Source organism: Oenanthe melanoleuca, chromosome 6, assembly GCF_029582105.1.
Source record: "Oenanthe melanoleuca isolate GR-GAL-2019-014 chromosome 6, OMel1.0, whole genome shotgun sequence".
In the NCBI taxonomy this organism is placed as follows: Eukaryota; Metazoa; Chordata; class Aves; order Passeriformes; family Muscicapidae; genus Oenanthe; species Oenanthe melanoleuca.
This window is the reverse complement of record NC_079340.1, coordinates 904,781-922,595: the sequence shown is the minus strand read 5'-3', so window position 1 is coordinate 922,595 and position 17,815 is coordinate 904,781. Positions and strand designations below refer to the sequence as shown.

Genomic DNA, 17,815 nt, shown 5'->3' with positions numbered 1-17,815 from the left:
TAATCCCAGGTATCCAGCTCCTCAAATTCTCGAGTTCCACAGCCTCATCGAAATCCATACCAGCAGCAAGCAGCGTGTTACTCCTAACCCTGTACAATTCCTTCTGCTAAAAGCAACAAGGGGTCCATGACCAGGCCATCTGTTGGATAATGCCACAGAAACTGCCACCAATTCATGGGTTAAAGCCTTTTCCCCACCCCTCCAGAAGGCTGAAATAGTTGTAGCCAGCCTGGAGAACACTACCAATTTATTACAGTGATCGTTCCTTGCCGGCTCCCTTCTCCAATCCCTCTCACTGCTTCCAGCAGAATGTTAACTCTGAGAAAACAGAGCAGTGGGGAAAAGGAAACAGTGTGCCTACAGATGTGAATGTCATGTAAATGTCAAACCTCCTGTTAAAATTTGATCAGGAGACTGAGTGAAAGGGAAAGAGCATTTCTGTGAGTAAACCAGCACATTAACAAGAGTTTCAGCTTGTCTGCTCACAAAGGGACCTCAGTGATAGATTGTATTATTCTTAATTTCCCGTGCAATATTAAGATGCAATTGATTTTGCTAAAAGATCATATATACCAGTACAAGAACTGCAAACAATTGTTGGTTGACAAGATAGATCTACATCAGTCTTAAAATTAAAATCTTTGCGTGCCTCTTCTGAAACTGCACTTAATGAAAAAAAAAATAATATTTTGCATTACAAATAAAGCCCATCTACTTAGAAACATCTGGAGATGTTCCCGTCTCAGGGACTCTCTCCCTGCTGAATGACCTTAGTTCTGTCGTTTCAGCACCCTGGACATCTCCCAGACTACCTCAAGTGCTCCAAAAGCAAGGCGAAGACCTTCCCGACACGGGGAGAGATATTTCTGTACAGAGACAGGAGGAGGGCATTAGATTAGATTGGATTTTAGGAGGGGATTGCTGCTGGGGAGGCTCTGGCACAGGGTGCCCAGAGCAGCTATGGCTGCCCCTGGATCCCTGGAAGTGTCCAAGGCCAGGTTGGATGGGGCTTGGAGCAGCCTGGGATAGTGGAAGGTTCCCAGCCCATGGCAGAGGGTGTTCCTGGATGGGCCTTAAGGTCCCTTCCAACCCAAACCAGTCTGGGATTCCATGAACTGTAGCTGTTGGTTTTAACACCAAGCAAAAGGTTTGCTTCACTCTAAAAGACATAGATGGAAGAATTCTACAGCAACATTCAGGTTACTCAGTGCTAATTTAGGATTAGAAAAACTTTCTAGGTACATGACACTTTCCCTTCAGCTTTCCATATCCCCACCAAATCCCCACCACCTCTCAGCACACAGAGACTAACTCTGGAACAACCAATGCCAGCCTCATTTCTGAATTATTTTCAAACCAGTCCAACAGTTGCCCTGAACTGATCCCTTTCTATCCAAGAAGTGTCCACTTTTATCAGCTGTGCGTGGCTCAAGAGACTGAGTTCATTTTACAGTAACCTTGGCATCACAGTTACCTGTTGTGCCACCAAAACAACCTGCTCATTTCTTTCACAGGAGTTACACAAGGATATCCTTGGAGAGAACTTGGAATTTCATGCCCTCAATGACATTCTCTGTGGCTGGAAGCCCAAGTCATAAACTTGTCACTATCCTGAAAATTGTGGGAGGGCAAGAGGACATAACATCCATATTTTTGATGGATGAATCTCTTTCGTTTGAGACTCCCTTAGGAGCTGGAAGATTTTATTTTTTTATCTTTTTTTTGTAATCTGCCTCCAAAGACATTAGAATATGAACATTGTCAAAGACATTAAGGGAGATCATTGTAACCACCCCCCTCCCAAAAAAAAAAAAAAAAAAAAAAAAAAAAAAAAAAAAAAAAAAGGAGTTTTAAAGGGATTTCAATAATCCTCTGCCCTTTCCCTTCAATAAGGCAAAGCAGGCACTGTCTTCCTCACTGCTGTTTGAAGTTATAATAAGGAAGAAACAAAGCCAAAAGGGAAGCGGGTTGCAGTGCCAGTGGACAAAGCCTCCATCTGTTACGAATTTCATGAGCAACCTGATTCACCTATTCAGCAGCTTCAGTCCCCCCAGCTTCCTTCCCATTCCCTTCCTAGATGAACAGAGGCCACAGTGGTGGCCAGCTTTCCTATTCTGCTGTAGCTGCCATATTGCTGAACTCCCCTCATCCACAGAAACATCTGGATAAATCCAGAGCAACTGCAAGAAGGAGAAACACCATCCACCAGGAACCTCTCCCCTCTCTCTCCTCTGCTTCCCAAGGAAGCTGCCAGGCACAAGGAAACTACAGAAGCTGTTGGGGAATTCCTGGGGGCTCTGCACTCCTCTCCGACTCCAACTCATCTCATTCCCTGGAGTTTTTCAAAATACAAAGTGAATTTTATGAGCCCTGTGGTTCACCAAGGCTGTATTTCCTTAAAAACTAAAACCATCTGAAACTCATCAGGTGCATTTATCCAGATCTTCCTCAAGTATAAGGACTTACACAAATAACCTTGTTTCACATTAGGTGTTAGAAGATCTTTTTTTTTTTTCTAAACAGCAAGTTTTATTCCAATGAAAAGCATTGCTCTCAGAAAGTAACAAAATTGTGAAAAAGTAGTAAAGGAAGGCTGCTGAAGAAGATTATAATCTGTTTTATGATTGATTTGGACACCTGGAATGTAAAAAGTCCAAGAACTTAAGTAAAATGATAGTCCTGGAAAGCTCCTTGACTATCAAAACTGCAGCAATTTCATTTTTATGAACAATTTCGTTCTAGTGGACATCTGAGTAACAGAGTTCAGACTGCTCTTAAGAGATTTAAAGATCCTATTTGTGAATGTTAAATAACTTGAAGTTCCATAAGCTAAATGGATTCAGAAACCAGTCAGTGCTTCTTCAAATTTAACTTGTGCTCACACATCTATCTCCCTCCCCTTTCTTTGACAGGAACCAAAAAAAATAAAAATTCAGTGGCAATCTATTTCTACATCAAGTTGTTCATTTTTCCTTGTCATACACATAGCACTGAAGTGTCACAACCTAATTCCATTAGAGTGTGGGTTTCATTTCTAGTTTGCACTCATTCTAGTTGCAACAATTAAAATTAAATACACCATATTCTAATTACTCCCACTGTATTGCCTCACAAATAATTTCCTCAAACTTGCAGTCTCTGTTTGCAGACAGGAGCAGAGAAGAAGCCCCAAATTATTTTGTACTGTTGAACACACCACAAGAAACCAAAGGTTCCCAAGTTACTACAAGCTCAGATATTACCCAAGTGCAAAAGCTGGAAGAAGAAAACCAAAAAACCTCATAATCTATCAATTCAATTTGCTTGGTGAAGCACAGTTCTGTTCAGGGGAGAATCTTGGGAATACAGATCTGCCATAGTACTCAAGAATGTAACCTTGGAGTGCAGCCCCACTCAAATACTTGTTGTTTACAGGAAACACTCAAAAAAGTTTAATGAAAGCTCAATCAAAACTACATTAACAATGTTTTCTTCTTTACCTACTCCCCAAAAGCCATAATGGATTTATTTTTTTAGAAAAAGATTCCTTTTGTACACAATCACGATAATAATCATCATCATAGAATCCTGGTTGGAAAAGATCTCCAAGATCAAAATCCAGCTTCAAATCCAGCCCTGCCAAGCCCACTTCAATCCATATTCCAAGTGCCACCTGCCCAGTGCTGTAAAATCCATCCCTGAGGTTCGAACAGCTCCTGTGATGGGAGCAGGGAAAGGAGTGTTTGCCTGACTGGGCAAACAGGCCAAGTTCTCACCAAGATCTGCAAGCAGGGAGCACAAACATGCCCAATGTCATCCCAGCAATGTTTGGAGCTGCCAGTCCAAGGAATTTCCTGGTATTTCACTAGAACTGTTGGTTTTGAATTATGATGTTTCCCATAGCATGGATATCAGAGAAACCTGGTGTTATACACTCACACGGTGCCAGGAGATGGCAAAGAGCTCATAATATCCATATGGAGCATTCCCTTGGGCTAGCTACCAGCACACCCAGACCATCAGATTACAGGAATTCTCTCCCTCTTGACAAAGTCAATCATGGAATTGCCCAGTGGAAGACAGCACCCACTGAGACAGGAGTACTGCTTCTCCAGATACAGAGGGGGAAACTGAAAATGTTGCAACCAGCCATTCAAATTACTCTTCACAGTGGGATTAGTATTCATGTTTTTGTCAAAAGCACCACATGAAATGTAGTGTAACAGATTGCAGTCATATAGGTCATGCAAAAGAAAAAAAATCACCAAAACCAGTGGCTGGACACTGAACCGGAATTTGAATGGGAAACAAAGGAGCATTTTTATTTGTTTAAAATATGCAAGAAGGAACCATGTGAATGAAGTAAATACAGCAATCAGCACATGAACAAAGTGAATGCAACAACCTGGCTGTGCAGGAAGGTTTCCCAGTTATAATAAGAAGTCTGGAAAATGGACATATATAGCACCAACCCTTATCACACACCCCTCCCAGATCCTCAGGCAGTGCTATTTACACCTTCCTTCTTACAACCTGGGTCCTAAGCCATTAAATACAGAATTATTTGGATTGGTTTTAAGTAGAAATGTGTGCTAATGTGCACTTCTGGAAAAAACAAAGCTATTTTAGGCACAAATTCTTATCCAAATCTGACTTACCAACCACCAAATTAATTACAAGTACTGGTAAAAGCAGTGGTTGTACGTTTGTCTCCCATTAATTAAATCACTTCAACAAGAGCAGCATTTCAGTTCTTAAACATAGTCTTTACTTTAGAAAGGACTCACTGCTCTAAGATGGCTCCTCAAAATGCTTTACCAGGAGTATTTTTCTCCTTGCATCTTTCCCAAACTGCTCCCAGAAATCTTTCCACCAGCTTTAATCTGTCAGCTTTGCCTTTTTACCTCACTTTCTTCTCTCAATACCTCAAATGGTTTGTTCGAGTTAGAAAATGAAGCGTATGAACTAAATTAAAAAAAATAAGGGAGCACTTCAGTGACAGAAAACAGCTGCAGCCTTTGTGGCACTTCCCTTTGAACCTCCCTCTGCTGCTTTTTTTCTTTGCCCTTCAGAGTGCACTATTCCAGGGAATTTATTTGAATCAGGACTGTCTTTTTCTGTGTTGCAGGTCATTGTTTGATGACAGACAAAACAAGCTGGAGAAGGACAGAAGTCCCTGGCCCTTCCTCAGGCAAACATCCAGGACAGGCAAGCTTGGTTTGTTTGAAATTACAAGGAAAATTGGGAAAAAGTCCAGGATTCCTCTGTTCACCTTTAGGCTGAGATTGCAATCTTGATGCTACCAATGCAAATTCCTACTGGAGCGTTATTTCCCAGTGGTTATTCCCAGTATGAGCCAGCACAGCTTGGGCAAGGGTATTATCTACAGGGTGGGAGAGCCTGACTGACACCTGGCTCATCCCAGCTCTGCTGTCACTGCAGCTTCCTAATTGAGGTCCACCACTCATGTCTTTGGGCCTCTAATTGCTCTCCAAAGCCCCTGCAAGAAGCTCCCAGCAGAGACAAAGTTCCTCCATGCAGCCAAAACAAACAAACAACAACAGTTAACACCTTCCCCTGCATTTCTCACACAGGCAGAGAGACTCCCTTGCTCATCCCAGTTCAGCAGTGTGGGGTTTGCTGCACCCTGAACCTCTAAGGTAGCTCCTTAACATTTTGTGGCTGCCCCTGGATCCCTGGAAGCATCCAAGGCCAGGTTGGACAGGGCTTGAAGCAACCTGGGATAGTGGAAGATATCCCTTCCCATAGCACAGGGTAGGCTTCAAGGTCTCTTCTAACCCAGACTATTTTGGGATTCTGGGATTAACCAAGGATTGAGGGCAATCACACTGACAAGGTCAAATTTCTGCAGCCCCACTCCAGCTGTAGATCACCCTTCTCTCTACTGGCTTTCCCTTCCCAAGGGAATCCAGGGAGAACACCCTTTTCCCTCTCATACACAAAGCTGAGGGGCCATAAGGAGGTCAGATCAGTAGATTTAGATGTAGAAAACAGACACTCTTTTAAGTGACTTCAGGACTTCCTTCAGAGGTTTGTAGAACTACTTGTTCTACATTATTCAGAGATGTAGCTTGATAAAAGTCCAGCCAGGTATGCAGTGGCCCAAGAACAGCCTGTCATCCTAACCCTAACAAGCCACTGCCAGGGGATGACATCCACTTCCTGAACTGCCAAAAACACACCACTTCCCACTACTGCTGAGTTAGTACTGATTGTCAAGACTATTGTAATAAATCACCTAAGCATGCAAAGCTGCAGGAGCATCTCCTCTCTCAGAAGCCTGCTTTGCTGTGCTTGCACAAGCTTTTTAGGCACTCAATGTCTCTTCCCCCAAAAGACTTCACATCAACAAATGCATCACATAGAATCCTCTGGTAGCAGCAAAATTAATATATACCTGCAAGGCACTTTTTTTCCCTTCATCAATCAGTTGATTAGTTATTTTTAATTAAAACAGCAAGCTCTGATTGCTGGATTTTGAGCAATAATCCTTGCCACTTTAAGTACTGTTTTCTGAGGTTCAGACACTGAATTCATGAACTATTAATAGGACAGAACAAGCAAACTTGGGCTTAATTGTCAAGCAGCGTTCTGGCTTGATCCAGATTTCAAGCTTCCACTATTCAGTTACCCCTCTGCATGTTTCAAGTATCAAGAAGTAAATAATAATTGGCTAACAGATCAGTTTTCATCTGTGCACTCCAAGTTTAAGAGAAAAACAGCTGGTTCACACACAAAAACCCCGATGTTTCATTTTGCCAGAAGTTTGTTAAGTTTACTTCAAGCTTGGATGAATAATATCCAAAAAACAACCTTCACAGGTATAAAGGTTCTCTTTGCCAAACCAATGGTTTTATATCAGACTTGTTGTTAAAACTAAACTTTCTTGCTTTCCTGTTTTCAGATTTTGCTGCTTGGCTGGACAGGGACCCATATGCAGACACAAATATTAAAAAAATAACAACAAACAAACAAAAAAATGAAAGCTACTGTTCATATTATTTTCCTGTTTAAGAGCATTTGGACTAAGGCCCAATTGCTACCAGAAGTTTACTAAAGACATGAAAGGGAAAGTGCAAAGCTACTGGTTTTGTTTCCTTCACCTGCTTGCTAAGCACAAGCAGAGTTTTAACAACTTACCTCCCTCGTCTGAAGCTGTTAAAAAAGTACTTAAGTCCCAGGGTTCAGGGATAAATCTCCATGGATTTCTGACTGCTAAGGCATGGGAAGAAGGAAAGCAGCAGCAAGCAAGGGAGACCGCTTTTTAAGGATGTGTCCCACCAAGAAAAAAATGGGGTTCCTGAAGTGTCCAGGGACCAGTAGCAATACATAAGGAACTTATGTGGAAGTTTATTTTGTAAATTGAGGAAAAAGAGCTCAAGCCAAGCTCTAACTCCTGTCTGATATCCACGCTATTCTGTCAGGCCTGGCAAAGCTCTGTATCCCTCAATCAGTCCTGTAGCAGCTTCTGAAGCTCAAAGCTTCAGTCTACAGCAGATGCTCACCCAGCTCTGCAGTGGAGCTGTCCCGAACAGCCACAAACCCCAAGCTATCCCACTCATCTATATCATGGATACACAGCAGCAACTCAACACTTTGTGCTTCAGGCTTCCATTTCAGCCTGAACAGAAACCAAGAGCCCAGATCTGAGAAGCTCATTTACACAGCTGATACAATGCTTCACTGAAGAATTATGAATGAGTGATTATCATGGTCTCACAAAGCTGACTGAACCTCTTCATCTGCAAAATGCACACTGAACTAGCACTCGTTTTTGAAGGTGTTTAGCAGGCTGCTCTACAGACCACTCCCATTTTTTCAGAGGAATTAGATACTCATACACCTTTCCAGATATGTGCACATGTTGTCACTGGGAAGTTACAGAAAAAACATGTGAAAGGGTGCACACAAAACTTTGAATAAAAACAGGAGCAAGCCTGATTTAAGTGTCCCTTTACCTGTCCAGGGTCATTCCCTTGAAAATTAAGCACATACCACAATCACTGTGCCTTCCAGACATAAGGGGGCCCGCCACATCCACAGCAGCTGAAGCAAGAGGGGAGAGCCAGCAGTGCCCGATTTGAGAGCAACCTGCCTCACATTTTGCAAAGTTTTGACACACCAGAAAGTTGAAAGCAGGGTGGGCTCCCATGCCGCTGCTGCAGGTGCCGGGTCACGCATGTGACAAGGCTGTCACTCCTGCAGCAATGCCAGAACGTTCCCGTTGCCCCTTCGGGCGCTGGGAGAAGCACCCTCACCCCGTTCCGTGATCCATGCAGCCCAGACTCTGCTGGGAGGCAGGAGGTCTCATCTCTCAGAGAGAACTGAATTTGGAAAAGTTACATGGCAGGAACAGTTTGCATTCATCCCCAGCTTGTTACGTGGGATCTCGAGAACATTTGCTTTACCACTCCAGCTATACAGTCTGATTTTATTTTTAAATGTCTCTTTTTCCTCAGTTTCTACTCATCAGAGAGCAAAACTGTTCTCAGTCGAAGTGAGAAACGTATTTGCTTAAGAAGCAGACAGCCCAAAGAGCAGTCTGAGAAATTTATATGTCACGAACCTCCTCCCGTCGGGGGGTGGGTGGGAACAGACACGGAAATGTTTCCACCTTAACTTTTGATGATGGGAGTAGGAGCAACCCGCCTTGCAAACACAGGGGCTTCCCCCCACACCTCGGCGGGGCCCAAATGAGTCAACGGGAATTGATTTGCATCCAAAAATCCCTTCGACTATCACACCCCTCCCTCTGAATTAGCATCCAATCATCATTAATGGCTACTGCCGAAACATGCAGAGGGGCTGGAAAGCCGGCATCTGCCTCTCCCCGCGTGTGCCCCCTGATTACATCACCCACACCTCTGTCTTGCTCTTCCCAAGGTAATCTCAGTTCCCAGGCTCCAGCCCCCACGGCTGACCTCACCGTACATCCCTCAAGTTCGCACAACATTTCAAACACAGGGCTCATATCAGTCACAGGGATAGATAAAATCACTGGGGTGTGTAAAACGTAGGCAGCAGAGTCACATCACCTACCAGGAGCCGGGCACCAGGGTTACCCTGCTGATCCCTCGCATAATCCCACTCCCAAAGCGTTCCCGGGGCTTTCTGACCCCGAGAAGGTGTCTCTCCGCAGCTTTGCGGTTGCGAGGCAAGGAGGTTCCCGTCTCCCCTCCGCAGGACTCCCCTGATGCCTGAAGGGCTGAAGCACTCGGGAAAAGGCAGCAGGGAAGGCACCCAGCACCACTCCGCTTCCCCCAAAGGAGCTCGGAAATGAGATGGAGCAGCAGCTTCTCCCGCGCCAAATATTACAGAGGCGGAATACTAACGGGTTCCTTTATTTCACCCATTGCCATATGCAGATATTAAAGTCTGAGCGCTGCATTTCTGTCACTACTGGCCCTCACAAATTAACCCTGTATCTCAAAGCGACAACAGAATAGTTGAGGTCACCGTCTCTCCTCTGCTTGGCGACAGGGACGGATGGGTAAGGGGTGGAAGAGATGGGTGTTTGTCCCCGCTGGAGGAGGCTCTCCCGGCTCCGGCCGCGGAGCTCTGCCCTCGCCCCAGCAGGGCGGGAGCCTCCGGGCTGAGGCAGCCCGAGGAGCCGCCACAGGGCAGGTCCAGCATTTCCCCCCGCCACCTGCGCATCCCTCCGTGGCCCCGACTTACCCCATTCCGCCGGGAAACTTTCGGAGGCGACGGGCAGCGGGACGGGCCGGGCGCTCTGTCAGCGAGGCCCGCGGGGTCCGTGCGGGCGCGGGGGCAGCGGCGGCGCCGCTCCGCCCGCCGGGGCCAGCGCGGCTGCGGCGGTGCCTACGCAGAGGCGGGGGGAGCGCGGGAGCGGGGCCGCCGCTGCCCCCCCGGCGCGGGGAAAGCGCTGCTGCGCTGCGGAGCCGCTGCTCGTGCCCGCCTCCCCGCATCGGCGAAAGGAAAAAAAAAAAAAAAAAAAAAAAAAGGAAGGGAGGGAGGAGGAGAGGGGGAGAAAGAAGGCAGCAAGCGTTCGCGAGGTCTCCGGGCATCGCTGCCTCGGAAGCCGGTCCGCGGCCGCTGCTCCTCCGGGATAGCACAACCAACTCCCTGGCAGCCCCACCGCCCGACTTGTTTCCCGGCTACGGGCGCAGCCAGGGCAGGCAGCGCACGGCAGAGCGGGCCAGGGGCTCCGGGCGCGCTCGTCCTTCGCTCCCTCCCTCCCGCCGCGGCTGCGCTGCGCTCCCGCCCCGCGCCCTGCCCGAGCCGGGGATGCTCCGCGGGGCCGGGGAAGGAACCTCCGGCAAAGCCGCTCTCGGCACTTACTGAGCCCAACTCCGGAACGGCGCGCGCCCAGCGCCGAGGCTGTGTTTGCTGACAATGCCTGATCCCCAAATGCCACCTGTAGGCCTGTTTCCTCGGAGACTCAGTGTCTCAGCTGCCACCCGGCTGAATTCGGCGTGCGAAGTTTCAGGTGGCGAATCAACACCACGGGGACCTGTTGGCTGCCCGGCGCGCACGGCGGGTCAGCCCCGCCGCCAGCTCCCGCTGCTCCCCGGGAGCATCCCGCACAAACCTGGGCCAATCGCACTCAGTGCTGGAGCACGAGAAACCCAGAGGGGGCAAACCTCCGGGAGTTACCCCCAGGCAGCACAAACCTCCCATTTCCCAACAAAAAAAGTGCGCGCTAATTCAGCCATTTATGGACCATACAAAGGAAGGACCCCTCACAAGTGAGAGGCAGCTAAAGCGCTCCTGGCTTCATACAAATGTTCGCTTCCTCACCCTACCCCTCCGCTCATCTCCAACCTGGAACAGGACAGGAAGAGAGCTTTTTTTTTTTTTCTCCCGGAAGAGAGCTTTTCCTTAGCTAAGTGAACACAAAATGCGGATTTGCCCGTTTAATTACACCAAACTCCCCTCCCCTCTTGCCTTCAAACCCCTTTATTGGGTTTACCTGTGCTCCTCCCTCACACTTCTACGGGCAACTCCACCAGCAAAACCACCAGCACACCTATCTGCAAAACCTTTTAAAAAGGAAAATAATCGCTCCTGACCTTTCATGTGAAGATGACCATGTAAATGGTCATCAGTTTCAATATCCTTTCAGGTCCAAACGTCAACGGAGAATTAGGAACCACAAATTTTCTGCACGAAAGCTGAGTAAAATCTGTTCTTACCCAAATATTTTCACAGGACCCTGCTAATTCCTTTGGAATCCTGATAACCAATCCCAGCCTTCAGAAAGAGTCGCACTGGATTTCCAGAGTCCCGAGAAGCTCTACCACTCCGAATATTAGCCAAAGAGCACAGAGTTTGATCCGAGGGAAGCGGGATGCTGCCAAGTAGCCGACATTCAAGTGCACGTCCCTTGGACGGCGCCACGTAGCAGCACCCACCGATTAGGGACCCTCACTGCGGTCGCGGTCCCAAGCTGCGGCCAGGAGCCACTGGGGCGAGTGGCTTCGGGCGAGTGGCTTCGCTCCCCCCCGCACCCGCTCAGCGCCCGGGCCGCGGCTCCCGCAGCTCGGGCAGCCTCACTGTCACAGTGCGGGTCCCCCGTCGCATCCCATCCCATCTCACCCCCACCCCCGGTGACCCGCGTCCTCACCTCGGGCACCGGCTGCGCCCGCCTTGCGCCCCTCGGGAGCGGCGCGGAGCCGCTCTCGCCAAACGCGGGCGGAGTGTGCCCCCGCCGCGGCTCGGAGGGACGGCGAACTGCAGCCGCGGGCACCGGCCGCTCGCCCTCCCTCCTGCCGGCCTCGCCTCGCTCCTGCCCGATGCAGCACCCGCGGCTCGCCCGTCAGCTCCTCCTTGGCGGACGTCGCCCCCTCTTCCTCACCTCTGCGCCCCGCGCTGACTGCGCGCCCCTGCGGAGGTTTGACTTGCTAGGGAGGAAAAAATACCCGCAAACTCCGCCGAAACAGAGAGGAACTGCGGCGCGCCGGACTCCGTGTGCACTCCGACAGCGCTCTTGGCTCTGGGACGCTGGTGGGGGAACAGGGGGGACGTGAACAGGAGTGATTTCCGTGAAGTAAAAATTAATATTAATTACAGCGGTTGAAGGGGAAATATCGTGTGTCCTAGTGGCGGCATAGTCAGCTCATTAGCAGAAATAGTGTTTAGGCTTCCGGCCGTTGCCCTTGCACATTTGTCTTTACAAACGAGATACTTGTAAAGATCCTTGTGCACTTCAATAGAGGCCCACAAGCTTCCTTATTAATTTGCTTTAAATATAAGCATCTCCTGAATATGTGAGCTTTGCAGGCTTAATGGGAGACTTTTTGTGAACTATCTGAATAAAAATCTCAACCAGGCTGGATCAGCAGCCTGTGAAATCAGGGACTTCGCCATTATTAATTTCTTACTTCAATATTTATGAACCACACTGCACATACACTGAAACTTCTCCTACCTCTGCCCCCAAAGTTTATAAGCTTAAGCCCAGATCCATGCAGTAGCCCAGGCCAGACTCTTCCACTCAGAACGGGATGCAAAGAACAATTATTTAACAATAAAACCCCAGAAGATTAAGGCTTGGCTGGAGATCCCAAATCCCAAGCCCACTGCTGCTGCTGTTCCCACCACAGCTGCTCACATGAAGACACAAGTTGGGCTCAGAAAATGAGTTCTTCCCAGTTGGCTGCCCTTCCACTGAAAGAAAAGTTCACCAAGTTCCTCTTAGCCTTGCAGCAACTTCGTTTGACCCAGTTCAACTCACTAAACCAGCAGAAAACTCACTGGGCAGCAAAAGACAGCATTTCCTTCACCTTTAACAAGCCAAGGGGGATCACTGAGAAGTCAGAAAAGCAGTAAAGCCATTGCTGAGCAGACCTTGCAGGTGGTACAGGACCATCCCCTTCAACTGCCAGTTGTTCTTACACATTTGTTCAGCCCTTGTGACCCCTTCTTCTCAATTTCACCTGTGTAAATCCAGATTAAATCCCCCAGCTGAACCTGAGGCCGAAATTTCTTCCCTCGCCTTCTCTGAGGGCAAAAACGAAAGTCATTTTGATTCAGATGGAGCCTTCTTGTGTTCTTCTCCCATACAAAAGTGATTGAGAGCAGGGATTTTAACCCCTGTGGTACCCAGGTGCTTTACAGGTATACTGTAAATATTTGAATGGCAATGTGCACTTTGCAAATCAGCTCATAGCTCATGTCTCAGCATCATTTATAAGCACACAGGTGAATGAAAACCTCTCTTCTTTACTTTCCTTCCCTCATGCTTCTTAAACCACCAAATTCTTTAAACTAATTCCAGAAGAAGGAAAGGAAGCAGAAGGAGCTTAAGCATGAGAGCAATGCTGCTCAGTATCCAAGGTGTTGCACTGCCCAGGTATTTCTCCCCACCACCATTAGATGAGCCACAGAAATTCTAGCAGAGAATCTTGTTTGCTTATTCAAAGGAGCCCAACAGAACTGAGAGCTCAGGAGCTTCTGTGCTAATGCAGAATTCAGTAGCATTTGTCACAGTGCACAATCATATTTGAAAAGTAATGTTTTTAATTAGAGAAAAATTTAATTTCTACTTCAAAATTTGGTGTATGATTTTAATAAGGGAGTAGGAATTACAAGCAAAAGTGTCAAGACTCCATTAATCAAATATTTACATGTGTTTAAACGACTCTACCATTTACTTAATCTTAAAATTCAGAGTGAAAGAGCAGAATTGCCACTGTTTGTTTAGGTATGGCTACATTCACTAAGCTCATGTCTTAAGCTTCTACTTAATCTGTTTTACTACTCAGAATAATTGCAAAAAGGGCTATAACTACTATTACATCCCTACCTTCTCTTTTAAAGAACAGTTAATCACAGGGAGAACGTGCAGAGGCATTTGCAAAGTTCTGATTTTTCTTTTCAAAGGCCAGCTGTACTGAGAATTTGTTCAAGGATCAATGTGCATTTTATATGAATACAATTAAAGTTGTGAATATCATTCCCCAAAGCCCCAAATTAAGTTCTCCTAATCCATCATCTCCTGTGAGTATTGAAATGGATGGAAATTTTATTGATTTCAGTGGAAGCAGGTGCAGCTCCTTCATGTGCTGGTCCATCTCAGGCCATCTGTACCTATATAAGTGTGACATGTACACTGTGTGCAGTATAGATCTGTACCTCAATACCACCCACAATATCCTGCACATGGAAAAGACATTAATTCCACATGATATTGGGGGAAATTATAGCCAGGAGCATCTCACACACATTAATTAATTTACATTTACTGCAAGTTGTGTTCATAACAGAGACATAAACAACCCAAACAAGCCACTCTGCAAATAATTTGCAGATGAAATGTTGGCACCCAGAACCTGCTTTTGACTCCATGTCCAGATACGCATCCCACTCCTCGTTAATTTGGGGAATGCTGAGTGACCACACTGCCCATCGATTTCATTTGCAGCTTTGAGTGCTCAGCACTTCTCCACATTAAGCCTGAGGGTGCAGGAGATGAGACAGTGAATGGCCAGAAAAGCTGTTTTGGCTGAAGGGCTTGCTCAGCAGCATGCACAGAGCCTGCAGCAAAAACAGGGATAGAGGAGAATTCTTCTCATCCACCTGCCCCCAGCACAGGCGAGTCTTTCTCTTTCAGTAATCCTCTGTGCTGTTCTCTTCTCCAGGCACCTTGGGAATTCCACACAAGCTGTGAATCTTCCTGAAGCACACTCAGGTGCACTTACCCAATCTCAGAACCAGTGAGGCTGGAAAAGCCCTCCAAGATCACCAGCCCAAGTCCACTTTTACATATTTTTTGGACACTCCAGGTGTAGTGACTGCAGCACTTCCCTGGGCAGCCTTTCCAGTACATAACCACCCTTTTGGTGAAGGAATTTTCCTGCTGTCCAAGCTGAGCCTCCCCTGGCACAGCTTGAGGCCGTTTCCCCTTGTCCTGTCCCTGTTCCCTGGCAGCACAGCCCGATCCCCCCTGGCTGTCCCCTCCTGTCAGGGAGTTGTGCAGAGCCACAAGGTCCCCCTGAGCCTCCTTTTCTCCAGGCTGAGCCCCTTTCCAGCTCCCTCAGCCTCTCCTGGGGCTCCAGCCCCTTCCCCAGCTCCGTTCCCTGCCCTGGACACGCTCCAGCCCCTCCAGGGCTCTCTGGCTGAGAGGGGCTGAACTGACACTGGATTTGAGGTCTTTCCTCAGTTCCCAGAGATGCTGAATTAAAAGACGACACCATAACTAGCTTTTCATAACTTTTGAATGCTTGACACTGCAACTGAAGCAACTCATAATCCAAAAAAACCACCATAAAGAGGAGAGGGCTGATGTATTCCAGTGTTTTCTATATGTGAGAACAAGGAGAAAGAGAGATCCCAACAACTCCCAGTCACCTTCCAACAGCTGTGTTCAGACCACACAAGAAACTGCCAAAGAGAGGAGATCTTTATCTTGACTGGGAAGTGGAGTATGGAGGGAATTTTTTGTTCACTTACTAGAATTGGTGAGGCAGTATTGCATTGCAAGTCCAGTGTAGCCCAAATCCTTTCTCAGCATTCTCTGAAGAGCCCATGTCCCTGCCAGTGCCACCTGCCATGGTCCACAGTGGCATAGTGTGCCAGGCTACCATGTATGTTTTGACAAACTGCCAATGTTTCACTAAGAAATCAAGTGCTAAAAGGGGAAATTAGCAAGTTTACATCTCAGAGAAAACTGAACAGAATTTCATGGAGTAAGAAGTGCTTTTCTCTGGTTCTGAAGGTGTTTCTCCCTGTCAAGTTTCAAAGACACATGGAAAACAACATAGGTGCTTCAACCTCTAAAAAATCATGGTATGAGTCTCTTACCAGGGTAAGTCTTAATAACCTGAAATAAACACTCTGCTCAGAAAGCATCATGATTTAAACCAGAAAATGAGACCGGATAATAGCAAACATAAAGCCTTTTGTACCAGGAAGAACATATTTATGACTCTTAACAAGCACAGCACACAGTTCAACTTTTCTAAACTGGGATACTGCACAGATGAAAGCTTTGGAAAGCTCATCTCACATGGGATGCACTTCACTCAGAGCTTCTGATCCCTCTCCCAGAAAATGGGTTGATTTACATCACTGACCATTACTTCTCTGTAGAGCCTGGGGACAGCTGTCAGAATCAGGTGGACTTTTTAGAGAGTTGGTACTAATAAGGGTTCTGTTCCTACGCACAGAAAATCCTGAAGAGCTGAACATCTCCGACTAGTACTAGCTAATAACAGCTAAGGATAATCAGCAGCTCCCAGAACACACTCAGCAGCTTTTGTTACAGCATAGTTGTGAACACATTCATCAAGAGTGATTACACCTCACCAGTAACTAAATTACAAAGCCCAAACACAAATGAAAGGTGAGCACAATAGCAACAACAGTTGAAATGCCTCCAAATGAATGTATTCTCCAAAGTCAATAAAAGTTTTGTCCTTGCATCATTTCACTTAGTTGGGAACTCTGCTGTATCTGTGGTTTATAAACACCTTTGAATAGCTTTTTAAATTATCTGCTTGCAAATAAAATAAAGAACTTGGGAAAACATTAACCCTTGTTTACTTAATATTTTGAATTTTCTATTCAGTGTCTTAGAACAATGACTAGAAACTCTCGTGTTCCACTACTGAGGTAACAATTTTCGTGCACATGGCAGGGGGTTGGAATTAGATGGTTTTTAAGGTCCCTTTTAACCATTCTGTGTTTCTGTGATTTCATATTTCTTTTGATTTCTCTATTAGCAAAGCCAAAGGGAGGCAGGTTGAGGCTGAGGAAGGAATGCATATTCACGTCTTTCATACTTTAAATGCACCATATTGGGGGTTAGGTTCCTTTTCTTTTGTTCCTTCTTACCTATAGAATTTTTCCCCTAAGTTGCTGCAAAACACTGACTACTTGGCACTTATGGGTTCTTAAGAAAACAAAGAAATGGCCAAACTCAGGGGGGAGGAGGGCATCTGGTAGCATTTCCTCTCTTCTGGGGAGTTCCTGGAGATATCACAGGATCTTGGGCAGGAAAAGAAGGGCTGGGGCAGATGCCAGCTGCCTCGCTCTGCGGCTTCAGAGGCCGACACTCGGAGATGCTGTTGCTTGGAGAAAGGAATTCTCCGCAATCTAGCCACAAGGAGGAGGAACTGCTGCTTCTTCCTCCTCTTCTTCCTCTTCTTCCTCTTCTCCTTCTTCTTCTTCTTCTTCTTCTTCTTCTTCCCTTCTTCTTCTTCTTCTTCTTCTTCTTCTTCTTCTTCTTCTTCTTCTTCTTCTTCTTCTTCTTCTTCTTCTTCCTCTTCCTCTTCCTCTTCCTCCTCTTTCTTCTCTTCCTCCTCTTCCTCCTCCTCCTTCCTCCTCCTCCTCGTCCTCCTCCTCCTCCTTCTCCTCGTCCTCCTACTTCTCCTCGTCCTCCTCCTCCTCCTGTGGGATGAGCCTCTTCGCATGAGAGCAGCCACTGACCCGGGACCTTAAAAGAGGGACCTATCCCCATCTGCTGGTGTTCCCGGGAATCCCGAGCCCTGTCGCTGCCCGCTCGGAGCCGGCCGTGGCTGCCCGGCCCCGCCGCTCTCCGCAGTGCTCCGGGTTTCTCTGCGCTGCAGCCCCGCACCCCTGCCCTGCCGGGACACCCCGCAGTTCCAGCTACACCTCGTCCACCAGCCTGGGATTTCTGCTGATTCCTGCCGTTCCAGCTCAGTGCTCCTCAGAGTCCTGCCGGGGCACTGGGATCGACAGTGGAGCAAAGCCTCTCCTCCATCCTTTTCTGTCTCGTCCGAGAACGCTGCCAAGGGGTGCCTGGTGCTGTTTGTTATAGATTCCATAGTTGTTGTTGTTAGTTTGCCTTGTTGTACATACTAGTAAAGAACTGTTACTCCTATCCTCATATCTT

The 17,815-nt window shown here is 47.1% G+C and overlaps 1 protein-coding gene across 1 annotated transcript in view; it reads right to left on the bottom strand.

The window, feature by feature from the left end:
• Positions 1-9,786, bottom strand: part of PCDH15 (protocadherin related 15) — a 643,053-nt gene extending 633,267 nt beyond the window's left edge. The window contains exon 1 of the mRNA XM_056495514.1: positions 9,676-9,786. The gene's annotated coding sequence lies outside the window, so the exon portion shown is untranslated. The remainder of the gene's footprint in view (positions 1-9,675) is intronic.
• Positions 9,787-17,815: the final 8,029 nt, after the last annotated feature.